The 13986-nt window shown below is 40.0% G+C and overlaps 1 protein-coding gene across 27 annotated transcripts in view; it reads left to right on the top strand.

The window, feature by feature from the left end:
• MED12L (mediator complex subunit 12L) overlaps positions 1 to 13986 on the top strand; it is a 364359-nt gene that overhangs the window by 236694 nt on the left and 113679 nt on the right. The window lies entirely within an intron of this gene.

A 13986-nucleotide genomic window follows, 5' to 3' on the forward strand; every position in this document is an offset into this window, starting at 1 on the left:
ATGATGATGGTGGTTGTCATGGTCACCATTCTAATAAGGTCATCAGTATGGCTGTGGGTTGAGGGGGTGGTGTCCTCAATGCCACTCTCAATAGAATTGGGTGTAAGTTTAGCTACCCTAATTTTTTGAATCAGTTTAAGCAAACTGTAATGCTGTGTAAAGTAATGAAACAAGACAGGTACCTAACAGACACATCTTCCTTCTGTTTCAACCCCTCCTTCAGTGATAAAGATTCACTAGTGAAATCCTCAATGCCAGTGGATATTGTGCAGTTCTCATCAGCATCAAACCCTTACTGTGTCTCATTTTCTCCTTTCATAAAAACAAGAAATAGAATTTTGGGATTAACAGATACACACTATTATATATAAAATAGATAAACAACAAGCAACTACTGTGTATCATAGGGAACTATATTAAGTATTGTGTAATAATCTATAATGGAAAAGAGTCTGAAGAAAATTATCTATATATGAATCACTTTGCTGTATACCCGAAATATTATAACTCAACAATACTTCAATTTAAAAAGCAACCAATCCCCCTATCCCCATATGTAGTAAGAGGATATGACATCACATTTAATTCATTTTCCCTGTGTGTGTGTGAATACATACACACCCGCATACATGCATACATATATAGATATATAACATTTTCTTTAAAGTAGTTCCTGCTGTCAACTTCACTGACGTTAATTACTGTTTTCTTTATGAATGAATTGAACACAGTATGACCCAGGAAGAACTGAGAGAACAGGAATTAGCAGTTGATCTCCTGGGTGGGGAAGATCCTCTGGAAAAGGAAATGGCTACCTACTCCAGTATTCTTGTCTGGAGAATAACATGGACAGAGGAGCCTGGTGGGCTATCATCCATGAGTTTGCAAAGAGTCGGACACAAGTGAGTGGCTAACACTTCCACTTTCTTCTCCTGAAAGGCATGGCCAAAGACCTGGGGAAAGCTGAGCAGACACTGGTCCTCTGATATTTCTGAACAGCCCACTGTGAAGTAAGGGGACTATTGCAATGGAATGCAAATCCATATAAAGCCCCATATCTAATGTCAGTGGGGAAAGTGAGCCAGGTATAAGAAGAAATAATCACTAGTATCAGCAGGCCAATAAAATATAGCTAACAGCATGTTAGAAGTGCTCAGGGGGGCTGGGGGCTGCAGTGAACAGGGGAGTGTTGCCCCATGGCCAGGCTCTGGGTTGTTGCCATGCGGGTGTGTGGGTCACCTGCCACAAGACTGTAAAAATGGATTTTTGTATAAAATTACATGAATTTTAAATTCTGGCTTAGCTTTATTAAGACAGACCAAATAAAGCTTGTCTGTGGCTTACAGTTTGTGACATATAATTTCAAGGTGGGGCTGCCCCAGGTCTCTCCATGGGGTTTCTGCTAGTACCTTGGGGTACCTCGAGCCTTGGTACCTGCTGCCAGCTCCAAACCTGAGCCTTATTTTTAGTAATTTTCCCCTCATTCAATAATTTCCTTCTTACAAGAAATTGATGAGCTTGTAAGTCAAGCTTTGAGGTAGTTAATACAGTTTTAGAACTTAATGGCATTGTAGTTAATTTGGGATGAATACTTTTTTAAAGATTTTAAGGTTTTGTCTTCCTTGATGCTGATGCATTAAGTTGAACTATTTGGAAGTGTTTTTATAGGTCAAATGGCATTTTCATATGGTTAACTTAATATGTCTAGTGCTTGGGAAATTTTGTTGATTAGAACAGGCCTCCCATGTGGCTCAGTGGTAAAAAAAAAAAAATCCACCTGCCAAGCAGGAAACCTGGGTTCAATCCCTGGGTCAGGAAGATCCTTTGGAGAAGGAAATGGCAACTCACTCCAGTATTCTTGCCTGGGAAATCTCCCATGGATAGAAGAGCCTGACTGGCTACAATCCATGGGATCGCAAGAGCTGGACTAAACAACAACAATAATAGTACTGGGGAGAAAAGGGCAGAGAGGTTTTGCTAGATTTATTACTAAGAAACAGCAATATAGTAAAACCGTGTTCTTCTGCCTGCCTCTGTAGGATGGATTTGACTGAGCTTTGAGTTGATACCTCCATGCAGTCCCCATTTTCACTGTGTCTGTTCTTTGGGTGTTGTTTTTCTGTATGAGGACTCAGGAGAAAAAGTTCTTTTTAGGCTGCATATTGAGAACAGTGTTCCTTTAATGCCTATGCTTAGTCACTCAGCCTTTTCTGACTCTTCGTGACCCTCCTGTCCATGTATTTTCCTAGCAAGTATACTGGAGCAGGTTGCCATTTCCAACTCCAGGAAATCTTCCTGACCCAGGGATCAAACCCATGTTTCCTGCATTGGCATGTGGATTCTTGACCACTGAAAGTGAAAGTCGCTCAGTCGTGTTCAACTCTTTGTGATCCCATGGTCTGTACAGTCCATGGAATTCTCCAGGCCAGAATACTGGAGTGGGTAGCCTTTCTTTTCTCCAGGGGATCTTCCCAACCCAGGGATTGAACCCAGGTCTCCTGAATTGCAGGCAGATTCTTTACCAACTGAGCTATCAGGGAAGCCCCCCTTGACCACTCTTGCCATCTGGGAATCCAGTGTTCCTTTAAGCCTGCTACTATTAATTATTTATCAAAACTGCATCAGTGTGCCTTCTTGTTTTCCTTTTAGAGCTGAGATAGGAATTGATGCATTTGGTGAACTAATCTTTCATGTGGCTTTGAATTTCCCTCCATTGCTTTTCCCAGGCTCCATTTTTGTTAGCATTCATTTGAACTTATTTGATATTGAGCATCTCTGTACACTACCTCAGATCTTTTGGGGAATTAAGCAGGATCTAAATAAATAGCCATGTGAGGGAGTGCCTGCCTAGTGTAAAGTCAACTGGGGTGTAATTCATGGAAGAGGATAGGAGAGGGGAACACGTGGGAAATACACCGTCTCCTTTTGGGGTTTAGTGGGGAAAGGTAACGCAGAGTTGTTGGGCTTGGCCACCCTGACTGCAAGACAGCTGTGTTGTTGGGCATGTCTCCCAGGATCGAGGAGGACCAGGGAGGCCTTCAGAGCAAGTGTTAGGTACCCTGGCACTCATTTATCATGTGCCTTCAACTTTGCCCTCTCAAACTCCATTCTCCATTGGCCAATTGTTTAGTGTCTGTATGACTTGCAGTTTCATACAGATCGTAAACTGGTTCTAACAGTGTCCATGCTGAGTCTCTCATGAGCCGCATGAGTGAGTACCAGTCAGATACTCAGTGTTCCTAGGTCTTAAGATGATAAATGAAGATAATAGTTGAGGTGTTGTACTGTTGTGTGTAGACATGGCATGAATAGTTTTATTTTTTTATACCACAATATATGTCTATATATGTGTGTATGTGTGTATTTGTTTTATATTTGTAACACAAAATTAGAATGAGTCTTTTAGGGTAAAGGGAAAAGAGAATATTGATGTTGAATAGGTAAAACCATAGTGTCTGTTGAATGGTGATCATAATATGCTTATTCCATTGCTATCAGTTCAGTTCAGTTAAGTTGCTCAGTCGTGTCCAACTCTTTGCGACCCCTTGAATCATAGCACGCCAGGCCTCCCTGTCCATCACCAACTCCCAGAGTTCACCCAAACTCAAGTCCATCGAGGCAGTGATGCCATCCAGCTATCTCATCCTCTCTCGTCCCCTTCTCCTCCTGCCCCCAATCCTTCCTAGCATCAGGGTCTTTTCCAATGAGTCAACTCTTCGCATAGGTGGCCAAAGTATTGGAGTTTCAATAGTGACCTTTTATAATGGGATCCACTGTTCATTCATTTTGCTTTGTATTACATGCTGCTGCTGCTGCTAAGTCGCTTCAGTCGTGTCCGACTCTGTGCGACCCCATAGACGGCAGCCCACCAGGCTCCCCCGTCCCTGGGATTCTCCAGGCAAGAACACTGGAGTGGGTTGCCATTTCCTTCTCCAATGCATGAATGTGAAAAGTGAAAATGAAGTTGCTCAGTCGTATCCGACTCCTAGTGACTCTATGGACTGCAGCCCACCAGGCTCCTCCATCCATGGGATTTTGCAGACAAGAGTACTCAAGTGGGCTGCCATTGTATTATACGAGTTCTGCATGAACAATTTTGGCACAGTACAAAATTTTATCCTGCTTAAAGTCTTCTTTTTCCAGGATTTTAACATGTTTGGTTTAAACAACCCAAAATCAGTGCAGCTGTGCTTATTTAAGTTTTGCATGTTATTGTGTGCCCTGGATAGTTGCAAGGTACCCAGTCATGATAGGAAGGACCATTCTCTTTAAAAATAAACCAGTAAACAGTAAACTGCAATTATTCCAATTTGTCTTTTAGTCTGTTTATCTAAGTTGCTTTGAGAAGCCCATTGATGATTTGTTTTCAGTTTCACCTTTGAGTTTGGCAGGTATGAGGAGGAACAAGTTTGGACAGGCAGGTCATCCTCCCCAAAAGCAGCATGGCAGGCCCTAAAATGCCTGCAGTCTTGAGGCAGCTGGTGTCCATGAATTCCTTTCTTGGGTCTCTTCTGTCAGCTCTCAGCTTGCGAGACACAGCTGACTGCTAACAGCCCAAATGTTTTTCTGCTATGATTCTTCTTTCTGCAGCTAGATCCTAAGCTCCTGCAGTGCAGGGACCTTGGATTATTTTGTTTCTGCTGCCCCCATTACCCTGGCTTCCACTCTGAAAGCAACCAGAATCTTGATATTTTTTAACAAAGGATCTCTTTAGACTCCGAGACTTGAAAAGTGGAATTTGAAAGCCAGTAATATTTCTAACCTGAGAGCATGTCCAGACTACAGGCAGTGCCTCCTCTAGCAGCTGAAAGGTCTGTTTTTGTCTTTTTAGTCACAATAACAACAATGATGATCAGAGTATGGGTTCAGCAAGCACTGCCTGTGTAATTTTGTGCCTAAGACTATTCTAAGTTATTTAGATTAATTAAAAAAAAAATTGGCTGTGACATGTGGAATATTAGTTCCCTGACCAGGCATTGAACCCAGGGCCCCTGCATTGGGAATGCAGTGTCTTAATCACTGGACCACCCGGGAAGTCCCTAGATAATTTGTGAAAAAGACATTGGAATCAAATTCCAGACCTGCCACTTACTTGGGCAAGTCATCTAACCACTCTATACTTCAGTTTCCTCTTCTGCAAAACATTCATATAGGATTGATTTGAGGACTGAATGAGGTATTACCATAGTATTATGTCCTTCAAGCCTTCGAAATCTTTAATTGGAACTTGGCATCTAGGAAGAACTCATTATATAGATGCTTTCTGAATGGTAGTAAGAATAGTCTGCCCATTTTTCAGTTGAAGAAACTGAGTCTTTCAGAGGTTCCTACAGCACACACCAGCTGCTGTTGCTCACCCAGGTTAGAGGCCTGGTAAGGGCAGAGCCTGCATTTGAACACAAGTTGGTCTGAGTGCTGGGCTTAACTACTCTTTCGCTTCTACTTCTGTACAACCATGGGGGTTCATATGTTGATTATAATCTGATGTCTCCTTTGTGAAAACTAGGTAATAAAATAGTCCCAGCTTGATTGCAGGATGTGATGTGCCCGAGACAGCCACTTATCTACTGCAGTCAAGTAGAATGGTAAATAAATTACAAATCTGTGTAATTTTACCTATTAAGTTGTGTGTACGTGCTAAGTCACTTCAGTTGTGTCCAACTCTTTGTGATCTTGTGGACTGTAGCCCACCAGGCTCCTCTGCCCATGGAATTCTCCAGGTAAGAATACTGGAGTGGGCTGCCATGCCATCCTCCAGGGGATCTTCCCGACCCAGGGATCAAACCTGGGTCTCCTGCATTGGCAGGCTGGTTCTCTACCACTAGTGCCACCTGGGAAGCCCACCTATTAAATTACTGATGAGAAAGAGATCCCAGATAGCAGATACAGAGTTTACTTAGAACTCTAAAGCCTGACTCAGAGCATGGTTGTCTGCAGGCAGACATGGGTCAAGCTCAGAGCTCTGCTTCCTACTTGTACACCACTGAAGCCTCAGTTTGCTCAGCTGTAAAATGGAAGTAACAGCAGTATATATCTTAAGGTTGTGTGAAGTTTTTTCTTTTAAAAAAATAATTTGTGTTAAAATATGCAGTTCAGTTCAGTCTCTCAGTTGTGTCTGACTCTTTGCGACCCCGTGAATCGCAGCATGCCAGGCCTCCCTGTCCATCACCAACTCCCGGAGTTTACCCAAACCCATGTAGTCTTAGACATATGTTAAGCTACCAGTGCATGTTAATGATTGTTGTTTTAGTATTACAGTTTAGAAGGACAGTTTGTGTTGCAAAGGTTCTATTTAAGTCATTTTAAGAGTTACCTTCTTCTGAAATGTGTGAAATTATTATTAGAAATTGCCTTTAAAAAAGAGAAAGAAATTGCCTTATAAGAGAAATTGTGGAATCACTGATACATGACTTAATGTGATGGCTTATCAGTGCTCTTCAGATGCATTTTTAGTGTAAGTTTTTTCATGTTGGTTAATAAGAATGTAAATGAAAGATAAGATGCGCTACTTCAATACAAAATGAAGAATAAATGTTCTGTTCTGCCCATATTTGCCATATAAGGAAGTTGGAAAGTTTGGAAATTGTTGCCAGGTTGTATAAGGGCTTGACTTCAATCATTGGCCTGAAACAGCAGGTTCGCATCTTATTTCTTGTTCACCTTGATGTTTTCTTGATGTGTTCTTCTCATCTAGTTCTAAACCACAGTGTCTTGGTTGCCTCTGCTCTCTCCTCTCTTCTTTAGATAGTCAACAGCTATAGGAATTCCAGCTGACCCTTGCCTTTCTACTGAGGCAAAACTTGCCACCTGAGGAAGCAAGAGGAAACTATAGTCATCTGTGTCTTGCAGAGGAAGAATCCGGGGCCTAAAGAGGCTGGGATTGGATGAACATCATGTAGCTGCCTGGGACAGAAAAGGGCAGGACCAGTCTTCCTCCTCATCATTAGCATCTTCATTGGGCCCAAGCCTTGGTTTCTTGATAACCCAACCTGAGTGCCTCAGTACATCTCCTGGATCAGGGGACTCTAGTCACACAGGGGCCTCTCATGACCTCTGATCGAATCCCCTCATTTTACTGTGGGAGAGGGCAGTGAGCTCCTGAGGAAATAAGAGGCTTGCTCAAGTCACACTAACTTTTGGCATCGCCAGCACCCAATCTCCAGCTGGTCTTTCTGCTCTAAACCAAAGTCCTGTCCCACGATTGTGCACATAGCAGTCCTGTGGAGACTGTGGGGTGCTGCCAGGTGATTTCACCTAGGTTTCATGTCCCTTCTCTACTGCTTTCACCACCATCCCTTTTATTGGGCTCTGAGCGTATTTTCCTAGTTTTCCCTCTGTTTGTAGGAGTGCAGAGAGTAAATGACCATTCATGTCTCCTCTAATTTAAATTTCTGTGGTATTTTCTCAGAAGACAGGGCTAAGGGTGGAATATTTTTTGTTTTTAAAGGAAGTGAAACCCCAAGATATCAAGAAAGAAGGAAAGCAGACAGGCTCCAAAGGGGCCAGATAACACTCAGCTAAATAAAAACATCCACTCTAATTTAGTTTTCCATCTCCCACTTATATCCTGGAGTGCAATAAGCCATCTCAATATTCTGTCTGCCAGGAAATTTTTGACTCAGTCTCTTCATGGAATAGGATTTTCTGACTAGTTACACTTTTTCTTTTCTAGGCTATATCCTTAAATATGGTATTCAGTAATCTGACTGCTCCTCCAACCTCTTCTCCTTAACCCACATACACTCAGAACAATTTTCAGATAGGTGTTAGGTAGTCTTAGGACAGGATTTTGCTGAAGGACTCAGAGAATACATCCCCTTGATTCCTAGTTTCAACCTTGAACTGGCAGAAATAATAATACTGTATAAAAAGATGATAGTGTAAAATCAAAAGTTTCTGGCTCTATTTGGTAATATAGAACCAAAGTTTTTGTTGTTCATTTTGCTAGTAAATTGGAGTCTCTAATCAGAATTATGAAAGAAAATCCATGTTAAAAATGTTAATATGCCTAATGTGAAAGCAGACCCAGTTTGAGAATATGATACAAAATACCATAGCAGATAAATCTTAACCTAGTAAATTGAAAAAATCACCCTACTTTATGCTCACCTATTTTTAAAAATCCTTATTATAACTTAGAAGAGTTCAAATTTCCTTCTTGATTCCCTTGATGAAATAAAAGTCTCCCTATGACTGAACATGAACCAGACCCAAGCTGTTCCTAAGCCATTCGTCACTAGTTAGGCGGTTTTCTCAGTGCCTTTCCAAACATGTTTTAGCATGATCTTTTAAGGAATCAGGGCAGGGATTGCTGTGTTCTTTGTGTTACAATGAAAAGATTGAGATTCTTTTATCAAAATGAGGCAGTTGGGAGAGAAAACCCATCTTTTTTTTTTTTTGATCTCCTTTTAAAAGAAAAGTAAATGAAAGATTATGAAACAAATTTCAGTATGGCGTCTTGGGAAACAATTGTAATGGACTTGGGGTTTACTCATCTAATAAAGCAAATATGATTTAAAAATTCACTTAATAGAAGTGATTTCCTTAAGATCGTTTCTGTGTTTGAAGGCATAACACAGTTTGCCTAACCTGCCTGCCTGAGCTGGGAACAGTGAAATTCTGTGAAGCACAATGGCCCACATTTCAGAAATTGTTCCCTCCCAAACAAGACTCATGGATCTAATTCACTTAAGTTTCTAACTCTTACTTTCTCTTCAGATCTCAGATTTAAGCAGAGGTATAATTACAGTCTTAATCAGTGCTATGTCCTGCCAACCATGGCTTTTAAGAAAATAAATTAAAAAAAAAATTTCATTTACCTTTCATTTCTGTGGCTGGCTGTCCATTCACCTAATACAGGCGTCTTCAAGTCCAAACAGGTTTCTCAGTGCCAGTTAAGCATAAGCCTTGAAACTAAAGTTGGCAGGGAAGTAGCTTTTTTGTTAAAGCATAAAAAATAGTCATTTTCTCCCCTCCCCTGCCAGAGAAGGTAGGTCTCCCCTACCTGCCTAAAGATTGTCCTTTGGGGCGCCCTTTCAAACCCTCCTGCTCGGGAACAACTGGAGCAACTGGCTCTCTTGCTAATAGAAATGACTCACATCTGAGAGGAGGTGAGATGTGTAGAAGGGGGAAAGCGCTTCCTGAACCTGCAGGAATGAGACAGTGATTCACCTGAAAGGGAACACAGGGCTGGAACCCAGAATGCCAGAGGACGGTTTAAGGAGCAGGGTGTCCAGTCTCAGGTTGGGCCTTGCTAAGTCAGACCCAGTGTTTAGGGGGATTTTCTGGTGGTGGTGATGGTGGGAGGACAAACTTTCTATTGCTAGTTGGAAAATATGCATTTACTAACCTTCCTGCTAATTAAATTTTGAGTTAAAGCCTATCAGAATATCTTTAGTAAAAGACCGATCTTTCAGGAGAATATTCTACACATTAAAGAACAGAATTAAATATGTTTATACTGGTGATTGATAACTTGGGAAACCTGTGGTGTTGGTTTAGAGAATCTGTTGAAATCTATATACTTGTTTTCACCTATACATAAATATAAACGTTCAGAACATTTTAAATAAAATTATTTATGTGTCCAGTTTACCTAATCTCTTGAATTCCACAAGACAACTTTTACTCTTTTAAAAGATCTTCCCACAATGATAAAGTTATGTAATCAAATCACTTTTTCCTATTTGTAAGTAATTTTAGAACTTCCAAAAAATTTCCCGAAATCTCCAGTGTTTTCTTGAATGCAACATTCAAACAAAGAAGTAAAAAGGTAAAAAAATTATCAAATATAATTAAAACTTGTTATTTTCATGAATGAAGAGAAAGATAAATGAAAATAACGAAGGTGGAACATTTTTTGAAGTTAGTAAATCAGTAATAGATACTTACTTAGTAATTTACTTATGCCTTAAGGAGATAATGTATATGTACTCATTTTTTTTCCTGTGTTGGTACAGAAAAACAAATGTATTCAATGTAAATACCAAGAGTTGAGTAGTTGTTTCTTCTGTTGCGTTTTCCTAAACAAACAAAAACAGACAACTAAAATTTAATGATTTTCCATTCCATTCTGTTCAGAGTGGACTAAGTGTGTTGTGGATGAGTAGCTAGCCCTAGGGAAAGCCTCTGAACAAAAATTAGCCAGCTTAATAGTGGTTCAGTCTTTCAAGAACTTGTCAGACTTGGACTTGTCAGGTTGGACTCTGCTGATTGTCCTTCGGTACTTCTCCAGGGATTTCCCTTTATCACTGAAGCCATTTCCCTGTGTCTTGAGGGGGAAAGTTATGCCATGCAGGCCTGAGTTGGAGAGACTTTGTTTTTCTTGAGTTGAACTTCTTGCGGTTTGTCACTGTGATCCTTAAATAGTAACTGATGTACTGCTCAAAATGGGAAATCTCACTGCCAGAATAACCAACTGCCAGTCTTAAAAGCATCCATTCAAAGGAGTATACCCCATGTAGTCTCCTTAAAAGTATGTTGGGCAAAGACCTTCTCTGCAAAGTCTGAGGATTATCATCCTTCAGTTCCAGTGGTGGGTAGGAATTCATGTGAGGGAGTGTGTATGGACAAACATTTCATAAGCTTCTGTTGAGGTAATAAAGGCAGTTCTGTTATCTGCCTCAATTTTTTTTTATTGGAGTATAGTTGATTTACAATATTGTGCCAATCTCTGTTGAACAGCTAAGTGACTCAGTTATACACATACATACATTTTTTCTCAAGTTCTCTTCCATGATGGTTTATCACAGGTTATTGATATAGTTTAATGTGCTATACATGAGGATCTTTTTCTTTGGTGGTGGTTTAGTCACTAAGTCATGTCTAACTCTTGTGACCGTAACCCACCAGGCTCCTCTGTGCATGGGATTTCCCAGGCCAGAATTCTGCAGTAGGTTGCCATTTCCTTCTCCAGGGGATCTTCCCACCCCAGGGATCAAACCCGCATCTCCTGCATTGGCAGGTGGATTCTTTACCACTGGCCCACCAGGGAAGCCCAAGTATGTGTTCTTAGCCTGGAAAAGATTAGGCCATGTCTAGCCCACCCTCAGGAAGAGAAAAAGAGGACCACCTACTGCACTGACACCAGCTCCAGCTACCCACTCCAGTATTCTTGCCTGGAGAATCCCATGGACAGAGGGGTCTGGTGGGCTACAGTCCAGGGGCTTGCAAAGAGTCAGGCATGGCTTAGTGACTAAACAGCTAGTCACATAACAGTGGGATTGTGTATTTAAAAGCTTCTTAAGCTTCTTTCACTGGTGATGCAAAGTAGGTTTAGTAGTGAAAAAGTTAACATGAGGTAGCCTTTATGCATTCGTCTTAAAGCCCATTATGCATATCTCAAGTTGGGACTTGTTAAAGCTGGTCTTACTTACTTAACATTCAAAAAAGGAAGTAGTACAGGTTTAGTCAGAAAAAAAAAGTGTAATGCTTTGATGAAAAGAGCAGCTAAGAAATAGCCCATAACTTTATTATTATTCAAATCACTGAAAGGTTAACCGGCATAATTTTTTTCTGCTGATTTTTATAGCAAGTCTCACATTTCATAAAAGCCACAGGAGACTTTATAACCATAATTATCTTGCTGCTTCATTGGAAGATCCTATTAAATGCAGAGAAGCTCTTTTAATAATTTTGTTCAGCTATTGGAAACCTCAAATTTATTTTGAATACAGGACCACGGATGTCCTAGGATATGCTTATGTTTCTCTACCACTACAGTGTTTTTCAAAAAAATTTTGTTTCATTTTTTTCTATAATAATATTACTTTTAAATATGTTAAGCTTACAGATAAGTTGAAATTATAGTTCAGCCAAATTTTATATTTTCATATTGATAGTTTTCACCTCCTTCCTTTTCCCTCCCCTTCAACACACATTTCTGAGGGAGACCTATTTGAAGTTGAAGTCATTATTGCTGGTGTCCCAGCCCTAACTGCTTCAGCATGTATTTCCTAAGAACCAGGGTATTTTCCTACTAATCACAGCACTATTATCAATCAAGCAATTACTGCTGAAACAATAATAAATTCAAATGTTTAGTATGAATTTTGCTATTTCCCAGTAACATTCTTTATAATTTTTTGATGTGAAACTAATCATTGGTCACACATTGCATTCGTTTTTTTTTTTTTTTTTTTACTGGTTTATTCTTTTATTCTTTAAAACAATCTCTCTGCTTTCTTTGTTTTTTCCTTAATTTCCTTGGCTTTTAAAAATTGGTTTGCTCTGTATTTGCTGGGTCCAGCCCTTGGGACACTTAAATGGAAATACTTTTAAATGTTTCTGAGGCCTTTTGGACATATTAATCTGAATCTACATTGGCATTTAAAAACTTGAAATAAAATACAAATATCTATACTCTTGTTTTGGACAGAGACCTGGTTCGTGACTCCAAAATCACTTTTGCTTTGGGATATTGGACAATTGATTCAAATTTTCTTGGCTTCATTGTTCTGCAAAAGTAGGATTCTGTCAGTGAACTTTAGAATAGAATCTGTGTAATCTTTCAAAACTTGTTCTTAAAGAGACAGAAGGACTCAAGGAGAGACTGTTTGTAACACCTTTAGAGGAGTGAAAATAGGTAGTGATGTTGATAAATCTTCCTAAATTCTGGAATAAACTCTTTTTCCTGTTTCTACTTCCTCACTTTTTAGTAGGAGTGAAGTGAAAGTCACTCAGTGTCCGACTGTTTGCGACCCAGTGAACTGTAGCCCGATAGGCTCCTCTGTCCATGGAAAATCCAGGCAAGAATACTGGAGTGGGTAGCCATTCCCTTCTCCAGGGATCTTCCTGACCTAGAGATTGAACCCGAGCCATTTGCAAATGTATTGCTAAGGCTTACCTTGGTCTTCTAGTCATTTCTCCCTTGCATATGTCTGCTTCCTCTCTGCTCCCTTTATTTGACTTCTCTGCCTTGGCCTGGCCCCGGGCACAATGTTCCCGTCTCCAGTGTTGGTAGGCACAGAGCTTGTAGTCTAATTTTCTCTGTCTCTATAATCTTTGATGTATCCATTTCTTCTTAAAGGAAAACACACACATAAAGGGCCTCCAACTCCTTCCCAGTACTCGATCCCATTATTACAAAACAAAGATGAGCAGGAGTCTAATTGAAACATAGTTCATATGATATGTCTGGAATGCCCATGTCTTTTGCATGTAGTCAGGACATACAACAAGGATCATAGTAAAATTTTCACCAGATCTTCCTGTCCCATCTCTGTGTACAAAAGTCACTGTAATTGTGGCTTACCATCTAGTCAGTAGCTGAGATTTGTGCTGAGTATAATTATTACAAACCCTTTAATGTTGTCCTTGCTGAGATTGGTATCTTTAGGTTCCTATGTTTGAATTACTGTGTTTAATCTTTCATTTGAAATGATTTGTATCAATTAGGTCTGCTTTAAATAAAGCTGCTTTCCTTTTTCTGGTATGAGAACTTCATCTGTAATGGTCAATTAAAGGGAAGGGATGGTGTGGAGACAAATCTGGAAATATGCCTGCATCTGACTCCTGCCCTCATATTGATACTCTCTTCTGTGTTCTGCTGTTTGATCTAGCTCCTCATTTTGGAAGCCTTGGTTGTGAGGGATGCTGTCAGTACTGATAATAGCCCTGTAACTGGGGGGGTCCTATAGACTCCATTGTGAACTTCAGCCTGTCCACTTAGAAGCTCTCTTACTTTGGGCAAGTCATTATTACATCTGAGCTTCAGTTTCTTCTTCTGAAAGATGGCTACCTTGTAAGAGGGTAAAGTGTAAATGGGATAGTTATAATTATATATAATAATATATATATATAATATATATAATAATCTATAGGGTAATTCCTACAGTGTTTGAAACTTGGTTGGTGCTTAGTAAACAGTGTCATTTTTTGTTTGTTTTGTCTTGCTTTTGTTTTTGATCAGAGGGCAGAGGGAGAGTATATAAACGAGTATGAATAGCAGTAATTTCTCTGAATGTACAGTTGGAATGATTATAAATT

Source organism: Giraffa tippelskirchi, chromosome 2 (genome assembly GCF_054371585.1).
Source record: "Giraffa tippelskirchi isolate mGirTip1 chromosome 2, T2T-mGirTip1v1.2.pri, whole genome shotgun sequence".
Lineage (NCBI taxonomy): Eukaryota > Metazoa > Chordata > Mammalia > Artiodactyla > Giraffidae > Giraffa > Giraffa tippelskirchi.